The sequence below is a fragment of the Hylobates moloch genome, unplaced genomic scaffold (assembly GCF_009828535.3).
Source record: "Hylobates moloch isolate HMO894 unplaced genomic scaffold, HMol_V3 SCAFFOLD_22, whole genome shotgun sequence".
Lineage (NCBI taxonomy): Eukaryota > Metazoa > Chordata > Mammalia > Primates > Hylobatidae > Hylobates > Hylobates moloch.
This window is the reverse complement of record NW_026652297.1, coordinates 20479859-20491319: the sequence shown is the minus strand read 5'-3', so window position 1 is coordinate 20491319 and position 11461 is coordinate 20479859. Positions and strand designations below refer to the sequence as shown.

General features: G+C 44.4%; 1 non-coding gene across 1 annotated transcript; it reads right to left on the bottom strand.

Annotated features, from left to right (window-relative positions):
* Positions 1 to 8189: 8189 nt before the first annotated feature.
* LOC116462214 (U6 spliceosomal RNA) lies at positions 8190 to 8295 on the bottom strand. Its single transcript, XR_004246301.1, has one exon. It is a non-coding gene; the product is annotated as a U6 spliceosomal RNA (small nuclear RNA).
* Between the last annotated feature and the right edge of the window lie 3166 nt (positions 8296 to 11461).

Here is an 11461-nt window from a genome sequence, read left to right as displayed (position 1 = left end):
TTGCCCAGGCTGGTCTCAAACTCCTGGGCTCAATCGATCTGCCTGCCTAGGCCTCCCAAGGGGTGATAATCTCCACCTGAAGATTATCAGGTAGAGATTCAGATTCAGATCACCTGAATCTTCCTGAAGATTACCAGGAAGTGAAATTAGATACAAAATTGTCTCCATGTCTTTCTTACAGTCTGTACTTATTCTGTGTGTATGAGTGTGTGCTTTTGTCCTGGAAGTTTGTCAGGAGAAACTAAATGTTTTCCAGAAACAAATAACAAAATATTAAAGCAAAAACAATACTTTGTATCCTGCTACAAGATACATTTTGTTCTGATTATAAAGATCTGCTTATTCATTGGGTTGCACATTTATATTTGGTAGCAAATTTCAGAAGTTTGCTTGAACAAGCTTCCTTGAGAAAGTGTGGAAGGAAGAGCTTGAGTGCATACCCAGAAGAAACGAAACTGCTGGTTTTACGGGTTTGCAGGTCTCCCTACAATGTGGAGAAACCTGTTTGAAAATCTTCACTTGCCTCTCAAGGGCTGAAATTTTCTTCTCCTTTTTTTTTGAAGCTATAGATATGTATTTCTGTTGTGTTTCATCAATTTCCCAATAAGCCATTAGAAAGAAATTCCTCCTTGGGACCCTGGACAAGCAATGTGCTGGCACATAGTAGGTGCTCCATGGAGTCAATGCTCTTTAGTAGTGAAAGAGACTTTAAAGCTCATGAGCCTGCAGTGAACATCTGTGATTCTGACCTGTTTATTTTATAGCAAAACTTCTCAAAATAGGTCTCTGTATATTTGCTGTCTCCATTTGTCCACATTTCGTGGTTTTCTTAAACTCCGTCAATCGGGGTGTGGTCCTGTCCTCTGAAATCGCTCTGGTCAAGGTTTCAGAAAGGCCTGTGTCACAAAGTTTTGTGGTCACTTCTCTGTCCACCCGTTCTTCCACTACCCAGTAGCATTAGACACAGTGGACCACTCCCTCCAGCTTGAAATGTTTTTTCCAGGACTTTCATGAAACCACAGTCTCCTGGTTCTCTCCTCTCCACTCCTACTGCTCCTCTTTTGCTGGCTTTCTGCTGCTGTTGGCTTCTAATTTTCCCAGGCCCTAGGTTATCTCCATTTTTTTCTCTGGAAATATTCCTTCCAGGCATCTGGCTTTAAATACTGTTTACTGATGATTCTCAAACTTATGTCTTGATCTCTAGTCTCAAGTGTTCAGCTGCTTTTGAACATACTAACTTTGAGGTTTTTTGTCAGGTCTCTTGGATATCTGACAAAAACCTCAAAGTTAGTGTGTTCGAAAAAGAACTCTTGGCCGGTTGTGGTAGTTCACACCTGTAATCACAGCACTTTGGCAGGCAGAGGTGGGGGGATCACCTGAGGCCAGGAGTTTGAGACCAGTCTGGCCAACATGGTGAAGCCTGGTCTCTACTAAAAATACAAAAATTAACTGAGTGTGGTGGCACATACCTGTAATCCCAGCTACTCGGGAGGCTGTGGCATGAGAATAGCTTGAACCCAGGAGACGGAGGCTGCAATGAGCTGAGATAGCACCACTGCACACCAGCCTGGATGACAAAGTGAGACTCGGTCTTCAAAAAAAAAAAAGAACTCTTGCTGCTTTTTCTCCCAATAAGCTCCTCCCCTGATCATCATCTTCTTAGTTAATAATACCACCGGCCGGGCGCGGTGGCTCATGCCTGTAATCCCAGCACTTTGGGAGGCCGAGGCGGGCGGATCACGAGGTCAGGAGATCGAGACCATCCTGGCTAACACAGTGAAACCCCGTCTCTACTAAAAATACAAAAAGTTAGCCGGGCTTGGTGGTGGGTGCCCATAGTCCCAGCTACTCAGGAGGCTGAGGCAGGAGCATGGCGTGAACCCAGGAGGCAGAGCTTGCAGTGAGCCGAGAGCATGCCACTGCACTCCAACCTGGGCGACAGAGCAAGACTCTGTCTCAAAACAAAACAAAACAAAAAAAAGATTAGCAGCTTCTGCTGTCTCTCTTGGAATCCAGCTACCATGCTGTAAGAAACCAAAAGCTTCACAGAGAAGACACATGGAGGAGAAACGAGGAGCCCTGGGCCATACATAAGCCCAGATGAGCCCCCAGCCAGCAGCATTGACTGCTGGCCATGTGACTAAGCCATCTTGGACGTTCCAGCCTAGTCGACCTTCCATGTGACGGCAGCCAGCTAGCATCACACAGAGCAGAACTTTCTAGCTGAGTCTAGTCATTTTACAGAATTGAAGAGATAAAACAGTTATTACTTTTAGCCATTAAGTTTTGATGTTTTGTTTTGCAGCAACAGATAATGGAACACTGACCTGGTTTCTGTTCCTCAAACCTACCTAGCTCATTCCCCCATGAGCACCAGCTGCTCTCTCTGCTTAGAACACATTTTCCCCCGGTGATTCACTTGGTTGGTTCACTTCATCTTTCTATTACTTATTTATTTTTCAAATAGACTCAGAACCAACACACCATTCATTTTCAGGTCGGCCTGTAGCACCTCAGTTTTCCATTGGGAAGCCACCCTTTCTTTACTCTCACCCCACTCTCCTCTGGACTCCGGGGCAACTTGTAATTGAGGCCAAGCCAATTAGTAATTTTACTCCCTGCTCCTGAGTCAATAACTGAGGGCTTAGTTATTGATTCAGGGAGGAGTGTATGAGCCAACTCACTTCAATGAGAGTTAGTCCCGGAATTATTGGTGAGGAGAGACTCTTAGCTGGGGTTGTTAAGCTGCTTTAACATAAGCCTGGAGCTGCTAGTGCCCAGCTGCTTAGCACAAGGGGCAGGTGTGTCTGGGAAGGGAGCCAACACAGAGGAGGACAGGGCAGAGACAGAGAGAGACTGCTGGATGTAACCATACCTGAAGCTAAATTTACTTGAGCTTTTCAGTTACACGAGCCAATACGCTTTCCACTCCACTAATACCTCTCCTTTCCTTTGGTGAAGTCAGTTTGAGATGTGCTTCTGTCACTTGCTCTTAAAATATCAATTGCTTGACTCATCCTCTACCTTTTCCACCAAATATTAGGTTGAACCATATGAAATTGCCACTCTTGTAGATTAAAATGACTGAATAACAGTAATTTCATATGCAAATTTATTCAAACACTTCCAGAGATGGGGCATTCACTGCTTATTGAGGCAGCCCAATTAACAATTGAACAGATTTACCCAATAGAATGTTTTAAAAAATTTATCCAGGTGCAGTGGCTCACGTCTGTAAGCCCAACGCTTTGGGAGGCTGAAACAAGGAGGATCATTTGAAGCCGAGAGTTCAAGACCAGTCTAGGCAACATAGTAAGACCTTTGTCACTACAAAAAAAATTGGTGGCGCATTCCCTTAGTCCTACCTACTCAGGAGGCTGAGGCAGGAGGATCACTTGAGTCCAAGAATTAGAGTTTACAGTGAACTGTGATCACACCACTGGACTCCAGCCTGAGCAACAGAGTAAGACCCTGTCTCTGTTAAAACACACACACATACACACACCCCAAATCCATCTTCCTGAGGCCTCTCAGTTCTGAGCACTCTCCTGTGAGCACATTTCATGTATTGTGTAGCATTTGACGACAAAATGCCAAGAGGAAGCTCCCCGCCACACGCAGAAAAACACAAGATTATCACCTTTTTATTATAGGCACAATGCTTATAGAAATGCATTCTAAAATGTCTAACTTTTTAAAAATGTGCTGCTTTAAGCCATGTCTTCTCTATCTTGTTCTAGTTTATTTCAAACTAAGCTCAGGACCTTACAGTTTACCCCAGTGATTTCTACCATCTTCAATTTAGTGCACCACCTTTCCCTTTTTTTTTTTTGAGACGGAGTCTTGCTCTGTCGCCCAGGCTGGAGTGCAGTGGCACGATCGCCTTTCCCTTTTAAAGCCAAGCTTCTGCCCCCTGCCCATTGGGTCAAAGTTTTTATTCATTATTCTCTCCACAGTTGTTAGGATACAACAACACAATGCAAATAAAACGCCAAGATATTTGTGAATCATGGTTGTCCAATCCAGGGTGGATTTCGCAAGCTTGGGAAGTGAGCATTCTTTATATTCATCCAAGTCACTACTACAAATGTTGAAAAGGACAGAACTGATAATAAAGCCCAAAGGAATGTATATGGTTGGACAGTGATTCATTAACCTTTAGGTTTGGTTTTTCAGTCAGTACTACTTCTCTGACCTGGGTCAGCAAACATCCTTGTTTCTCAGCCTTGTCTACACAAAGTAATAGTGTAGTCTACGTGAAGTAATAAATATCTTGCTGAAATATATAAGGGGCTCCTCATTATTGAGTATTCATTATCCTGTTCCTGAAGTTAAGTAGAGCAGTGTGTCATTTAGGATAGACTGAGCCACCCTAACAAATAGACTCAAATGTTTAATGACTCTACATGATGGAATGTTATTTCTAGCACAGGTAACAAGAAATCAGGATAGTCAAGTTGGTGGGGGTGCTATCCTCCATGCAGTCACTCAGGGATCTAGGTTGTCTCCATCTTGTAAATCTGTCATTCTCCAGGGCCCTCACTGTCATCTGCATCCAGTCAAAGAAGAGGAAAACACACAAAGGAGCAGTTGTGGGCGATTTTTGTCAGACAGGCATGAAAGTGGCATGTCACTGCTGTTCACTTTGTCACAAAGCCACACCTAGCCAAATGGTAGGTAGGGAAATGCTGTTGATTTTATTGCTTAAGGAAGGGGAGAATGGATTTGGTGGACAGCTAGTTATCTCCACTATAGACAGCTAACATCATTATGACACAAAATTAATCACTCATAAACTGACTACATATCCATTCCTTTCAAAACCAAGCTTCCACCACCGCCCATTGTGTCACAGTCTTTGTCCATTATTTTCTCTATAGTTGTCAGGTTACAACAGCACAATGCAACATAAATTACATAAAAATTGGTGGCAAAGTGAAACTGTCAGTCTTGCAAAATAAGGAAGATTTTAAAAAGATTAGGAAAGCAATTTTGGGGAACTGCCCTAATCATTTGCTAAGCCATTGACATATGAGGAAACAGCAGCATTAGATGAGAGAAAAATCTATGAGGATAAGGACCAAAAAGATACTTCAAATGAGAATGATTTGAATATCAAAGAGGTAAGAGAGACACCTGGGAAAATTAACAGACCTCAGCTATTTTTGCCAAAATTACACTGTTTATGATTGTGCTGTGAAAGTCAAATCTGAATCGACCAATTTTTTATTATATGATCATATAATTTTACCAGAAAAACATATGCAAAAAATTCCTCAACAGTTGATTGATTCATTTTTGTGATTATTGTTATTTTAAGAATCAGCTGGCTGGTGTCCTCTTGCCTGACTTCCCCTCCAAGACTCAATCTCTAAATGTTGGGATGCCCCAGAGCTGTGTCCTGGTCCTCTTTTCCTCCACATGTCCCCTCTTCTAAGTGATTTCAGTCCCTTGATCTCATTCAATCCCTTGGCTTTAAATATCATCTACATGCAGTTGACTCTTAAATTTATATCTGCAGTCTTGGCCTGTCCCCTGAGCTTCAGACGTCTATCCTACTGTCTACTTGACATCTCCACTTGAGTGTTTAATAGCCTGTCAGACTTGGGTGCCTGAAAACAGGCTTCTTGACTGCAAAACTGTTTCTTAAGTCTCCCCTACCTCACTCTGTAAATGGCAGCTTCAGTCAGCTGCTTGCTCAAGCCAAAATCTTGAGTTATTCTTGATGTCTCTGCCTCTGCCCTCCCCTGCCCCCATATCAGATGGAATTGCAAGTTTTGTTGGGCTAATTTCCAAATATAACCTAAATCAACTCCAGTCCATCTCCCTGCTACCATCGGACCCCAAGCCCAGGCAGCCACGTCTCTCACTAGAGCCCCTGGGACAGCCTCCTGACCTGTATCCCTGCTCCTGCTCTTGCCTTCATGGCCATTTCATGTCCACACAGCAGCCCCAGTGATCACTGAAGCAAATATATCAACTGTGTCGTTCTTTGAATTCAGTCCCTTCAGTACTTGCCATCACTTTTATAATAACTGTAAAAACTTATTATAAAACCTATTATAAAGGCTGGACTTGGTGGCTCATGCCTATAATCCCAGCACGTTTGGAGGCCAAGGTGGGTGGATCACTTGAGCCCAGGAGTTCAAGACCAGTCTGGACAACGTAGTAAGACCCCATCTCTATTTTTCAAAAATAAAAAATAAAAATTAAAAGCAAAATAGTCTAGCTAGTGATAAAGATAATTGCTATGAAGAAAACAAAACAGGGTAATGAGATAGAGAGGAATATTAATCCATTCTCACACTGTTATGAGGAAACACCTGAACCTGGGTAATTAAAGGAAAGAAGTTGAATTGACTGACAGTTCTGCATTGCTGGGGAGGCCTCAGGAGACTTACAATCATGCTGGAAGGCAAAGGAGAAGCAGGCACCTTCTTCACAGGGTGGCAGGACAGAATGAGTGCAAGCAGGGGAAATGCCAGACGCTTATAAACTATCAGACCTTGTGAGAACTCATTCATTATCATGAGAACAGGATGGAGGAAACTGCCCCCATGATCCAATCACTTCCCACCAGGTCCCTACCATGACACAATTCAAGATGAGATTTGGGTGGGGATACAGCCAAACTATACAGAGAGGGCTGGAGGACAAACTGTTCCAGATGGGAGTTGGAGAAGGCCTTGCTATGGATGTGACATTTGGGCTGAGATGTGGATGATGAGAAGGAGTCAGGCAGCCGTGCCCTGGTGGAGATAGCGATGCAGACAGCAGAAGCCCTGAGGACAGAGCCAGCTGACAGCCCATGTGGTGCCAGAGGGTGAGCGAGGAGGAGGGGTGGTGACAGGAGGTGTGAGATGTGGGCACAAGGCAGATGAGGTGGGGCCTGGGAGGCCGCAGGGAAGAGTTTAGGTTTATAAAAGTGCTTTTATAGTAGCCTTTTTATAATAGGTTTTATTTTATTATTTATTTATTTATTTATTATTTTTTGAGGTGGAGTTTTGCTCTTGTTGCCCAGGCTGGAGCACAGTGGCGTGATCTCGGCTCATCGCAACCTTCGCCTGCTGGATTCCAGTGATTCTCCTGCCTCAGCCTCCCGAATAGCTGGGATTACAGACATGCGCCACCATGCCCAGCTGATTCTGTATTTTTAGTAAAGACGAGGTTTCTCCATGTTGGCCAGGCTGGTTTTGAACTCCCAACCTCAGGTGATCCGCCTGCCTCAGCCTCCCAAAGTGCTAGGATTACAGGTGTGAGCCACCGCAACTGGCCTATTTTTTTTTATTTTTTGAGACAGGTTTTCTCTCCTGTCACCCAGGCTGCAGTACAGTGGCGCGATCTTGGCTTACTGCAAACTCCGCCTACCGAGTTCAAGTGATTCTCCCACTTCGGCCTCCTGAGTAGCTGGGATTACAGGTGCCTGCCACCATGCCTGGCTAATTTTTGTATTTTTAGTAGAGACGGGGTTTCGCCATGTTGGCCAGGTTGGTCTCAATCTCCGGATCTCAGGTGACCCCAAAGTGTTGGGATTACACGTGTTAGCCACCATGCCGGCATATGTTGCTTTTTTATGTATTTAACCATTTGTCTGTCTTCCCTTGGACTATAAGCTCCACTAGAGCAGATGCTTTGTCTCGTTTGTTCACTGTCATATTTTCACTTGCCAGAGGCTGTCATATAATAGACGGCCAATAAATACTTGTCAAATAAATAAATATTTCTTGTATTTTTAAAATACAAGAAAAATTTCTTAACATTATTTTAAGTTTTATCTTCCAGAGTAAAGTCCTAATAAATACCTTTCTTCACCATTTAATATGGAATTTTGGCTTCCTTTATATGTGGATTTATTTAAGTGGCCTTTTCCCGTACCATTTGTCTTTGTCTATCTTGCCTATTTCCTTCCTTAGATTTCCTAGATTAATAAGCCATGGATAAGGAAGTGAGGGCTGTGCTGACATGATTTGTTCTTGGTTAACCCGAGCTGGGTCATGGTGATGAGTCATTTTTCTTCTCGGGACACAGAAGTACTCTCTCCTCCTTAAAATCCCATTCTAGAATAGTGTCTGCAAAATGTTATGCTCATTGGTTTGCAGGGTATAGAACTTTCTTTCTTCCTTCCCCCCCTTTTTTTAGCAAAGGCCATCACTTCAATAAGATCTTTCTTCTTCTTTTTTTTTTTTTAATTTTTAATGGAACACTTCACAAATTTGCATGTCATGGTTGTGCAGGGGCCATGCTAGTCTTCTCTTATCATTCCAATTTTAGTATATATGCTGCTGAAGCAAGCACTCTTTCTTCTTTTTATTATTTATTTATTTATTTATTTATTTTTGAGATAGAGTCTTGCTCTGTCACCCAAGCTGGAGTGCAGTGGCGCCACCTTGGCTCGCTGCAACCTCTGCCTCCTGGGTTCAAGCAATTCTCCTGTCTCAGCCTCCCTGGTAGCTGGGACTACAGTCGCACACCACAGTGCCAGGCTAATTTTTGTATTTTTAGTAGAGATGGTTTTACCATATTGGTCAGGCTGGTCTCAAACTCCTGACCTCAGGTGATCCACCTGCCTCAGCCTCCCAAAGTGCTGGGATTACAGGTGTGAGCCACCACACCTGGGCTCTTCTTTTTAGTGGAACACTTTTTCCATCTCCAGGATTCCAGCACCATCCTAAATATCTGTAGGTCCTCTAAGACTACAGATATACACTGAAAATCTCCTTCCTGGATTCTCTAGGTGCTGTGGCCTGTAATTCATCTGGGTCAAGAGACAAGTTTAATTCAATTTAGACACAAATAAAGGTTCTCATTAGAAGGGAGCGGCCACATTGGAAGACAATTTGGCAACACACTGATGTCACTGAATCACTGAATTAAACAGATGCCTCTTTAATGTGGAGGCTCTGATCCCTTTCAAAGAACTGGCTTCTATAGACCCTTGAATTCTTAGAACCAGTCATTTTGGGTTAAAAAATATTGTTGAAGGGTTTCTGGTCTACCTTAAAATTCTCTTCCACCTTACTATGTGCCATGATCCTTAGGGGTCACTGGGAAGAGAAGTGAGAGTCGGCTGGGAAGAGAAGTGAGAGTCGGCAGGAAGACTTACAGAGCCAGCTTTCCTGCAACACCTTACCACGAGGGCTCTGGGGAGAGGTCAGACATTTACCTGTGTGTGGCCTGCCAGGTGCAAGTGGTCTGCCAATAGCTTTCTGAGATTAATTTGAGACTACATGCCATCCTAAAGGGGCCAGCCAGCCACTCCTCACATCTCCTCCACACTCTTGCCAATCAGAGATGTCTGCATTTTCATATTAGGTCACTGTTTTCATGTTTAGGTTTTTTTTTTTGGGGGGGGGGGGGACCTTGCTAGTGCAGGGGATGGGGGTGGGGTGTGGTGGCTGCGCACCCATGCATGAGTCCCTCCCCACACTGCTGCAAGCCTCCTTCATGTTAGTTTTAATGGCTGGCTCAAATTTATAAAGGCTATGTCAGCCAGGCAGCACATACCCCAGGCCTGATCCCACCAGTCGCTTCCAGTTTGCAACCTCTGACCTGAAGTGCCACGTAAATATCACTGGTGGAGAAAGAGGGGATGCTGGTTGTCAGTTTCTTCTGACATTGACACCAGAGTGTGATGTGAATGCAGATTCATTCTTAGTCCAGACAGCAGTTTCTGTTCTAGGAGTTAACAGGTAGTTACGAAGCATTTAATTTAATTTAATTTAATTTATTTATTTAGAAACAGGGTCCCTATCTGTTGTCCAAGCTGGAATGCAGTAGTGCAGTCCTGGTTCACTTCAGCCTCAACCTCCTGGGTGCAAGCAATCCTCCCATCTCAGCCTCTGGAGTAGTTAGGACTACAGGTGCACACCACCACACCTAGCTAGTTTTTGTACTTTTTGGTAGAGATGGGGTCTTGCTATGTTGCCCAGGCTGGTGTTGAACTCCTGGCTTCAAGCAATCCTCCCACTTTGGCCTCCCAAAGTGCTAGGATTACAGATGTGAGCCAGCACACCTAGCTCACAAAGCATTAAAAAAAAAAAATTGGCGTTGCAAGGAATCTTAATTTAAATGGCATTGAAATTTGACAGAAAGAGTCTTAACTTCACAATGAGGGATTGATGTGGCTGCTGCTTTGGGGCACTTTTTTTTTTTTTTGAGTCAGAGTCTCACTTTGTCACCCAGGCTATAGTGCCATGGCACTTCCTTAGTTCACGGCAGCCTCGAGATCCTGGGCTCAGGGGATCCTCCTGCCTCACCCTCCTGGGTAGTTAGGACTATAGGCACGCACCACCACATTCCACTAATGTAAAAAAATTTTTTGGTAGAGATGTGGGGAGGCTCTTACTATGCTGCCCAGGCTGGTCTTGAACTCCTGGCCTCAAGCGATCCTCCTCCCTTGGCGTCTCAAAGTGCTGGTATTACAGGTGTGAGACCTGGCCTGGGGCTCAGGTTTCATGAGGGCCTGTGTCCCCAAGTAAAGGACTAGGAATTTGTCATCTACATGTTTGGGACCCTCAAACTGGCCCCAGAAATAGTGCATGCATATAGTAGGGGCTGAAAAGTGTACTGAATTAATGTTGCTTTCTGCAGATCTAGATCTAAAAACAAAAAACAAAACAAAAATACAAATGAATTAATGTTGCTGACCACTTTCACCTGCAAACTTCACTTTAAAAACATTAAACAAGGCCGGGCACGGTGGCTCACGCTTGTAATCCCAGCACTTTGGGAGGCCGAGGCGGGTGGATCACGAGGTCAGGAGATCGAGACCACGGTGAAACCCCGTCTCTACTAAAAATACAAAAAAAAAAAAATTAGCCGGGCGTGGTGGGGGGCGCCTGTAGTCCCAGCTACTTGGAGAGGCTGAGGCAGGAGAATGGCGTGAACCCGGGAGGCGGAGCTTGCAGTGAGCCGAGATTGCGCCACTGCACTCCAGCCTGGGTGACAGAGCGAGACTCCGTCTCAAAAAAAAAAAAAAATTAAAAAACATTAAACAAAAACTCTTGGCCGGGCGCGGTGGTTCTTGCCTGTAATCCCAGCACTTTGGGAGGCCGAGGTGGGTGGATCAGGAGTTCAAGACCAGCCTGGCCAACATGGTGAAACTTCTTCTCTACTAAAAATATAAAAATTAGCTGGGTGTGGTGGCAGGTGCCTATAATCGCAGCTACACAGGAGGCTGAAGTAGGAGAATAGCTTGAACCTAGGAGGCAGAGGTTGCAGTGAGCTGAGATCACACCACTGCACTCCAGCCTGGGCGACATAGCGAGACTCTGCCCGCTCCCCTCTGCAAAAAAAACTAAACTAAAAAAAAACCGCAACTCTTTGGCTGAGCGTGGTGGCTCACCCCTATAATCCCAGCACTTTAGCTTAGCTACTAAGTACAGGTAAAAAGTGGTAAGGCTGTGGGATTGAACCAGGGTTGGGATTATGCCAAGTGCTTACAGTGGTCGTGGAGAAGCGT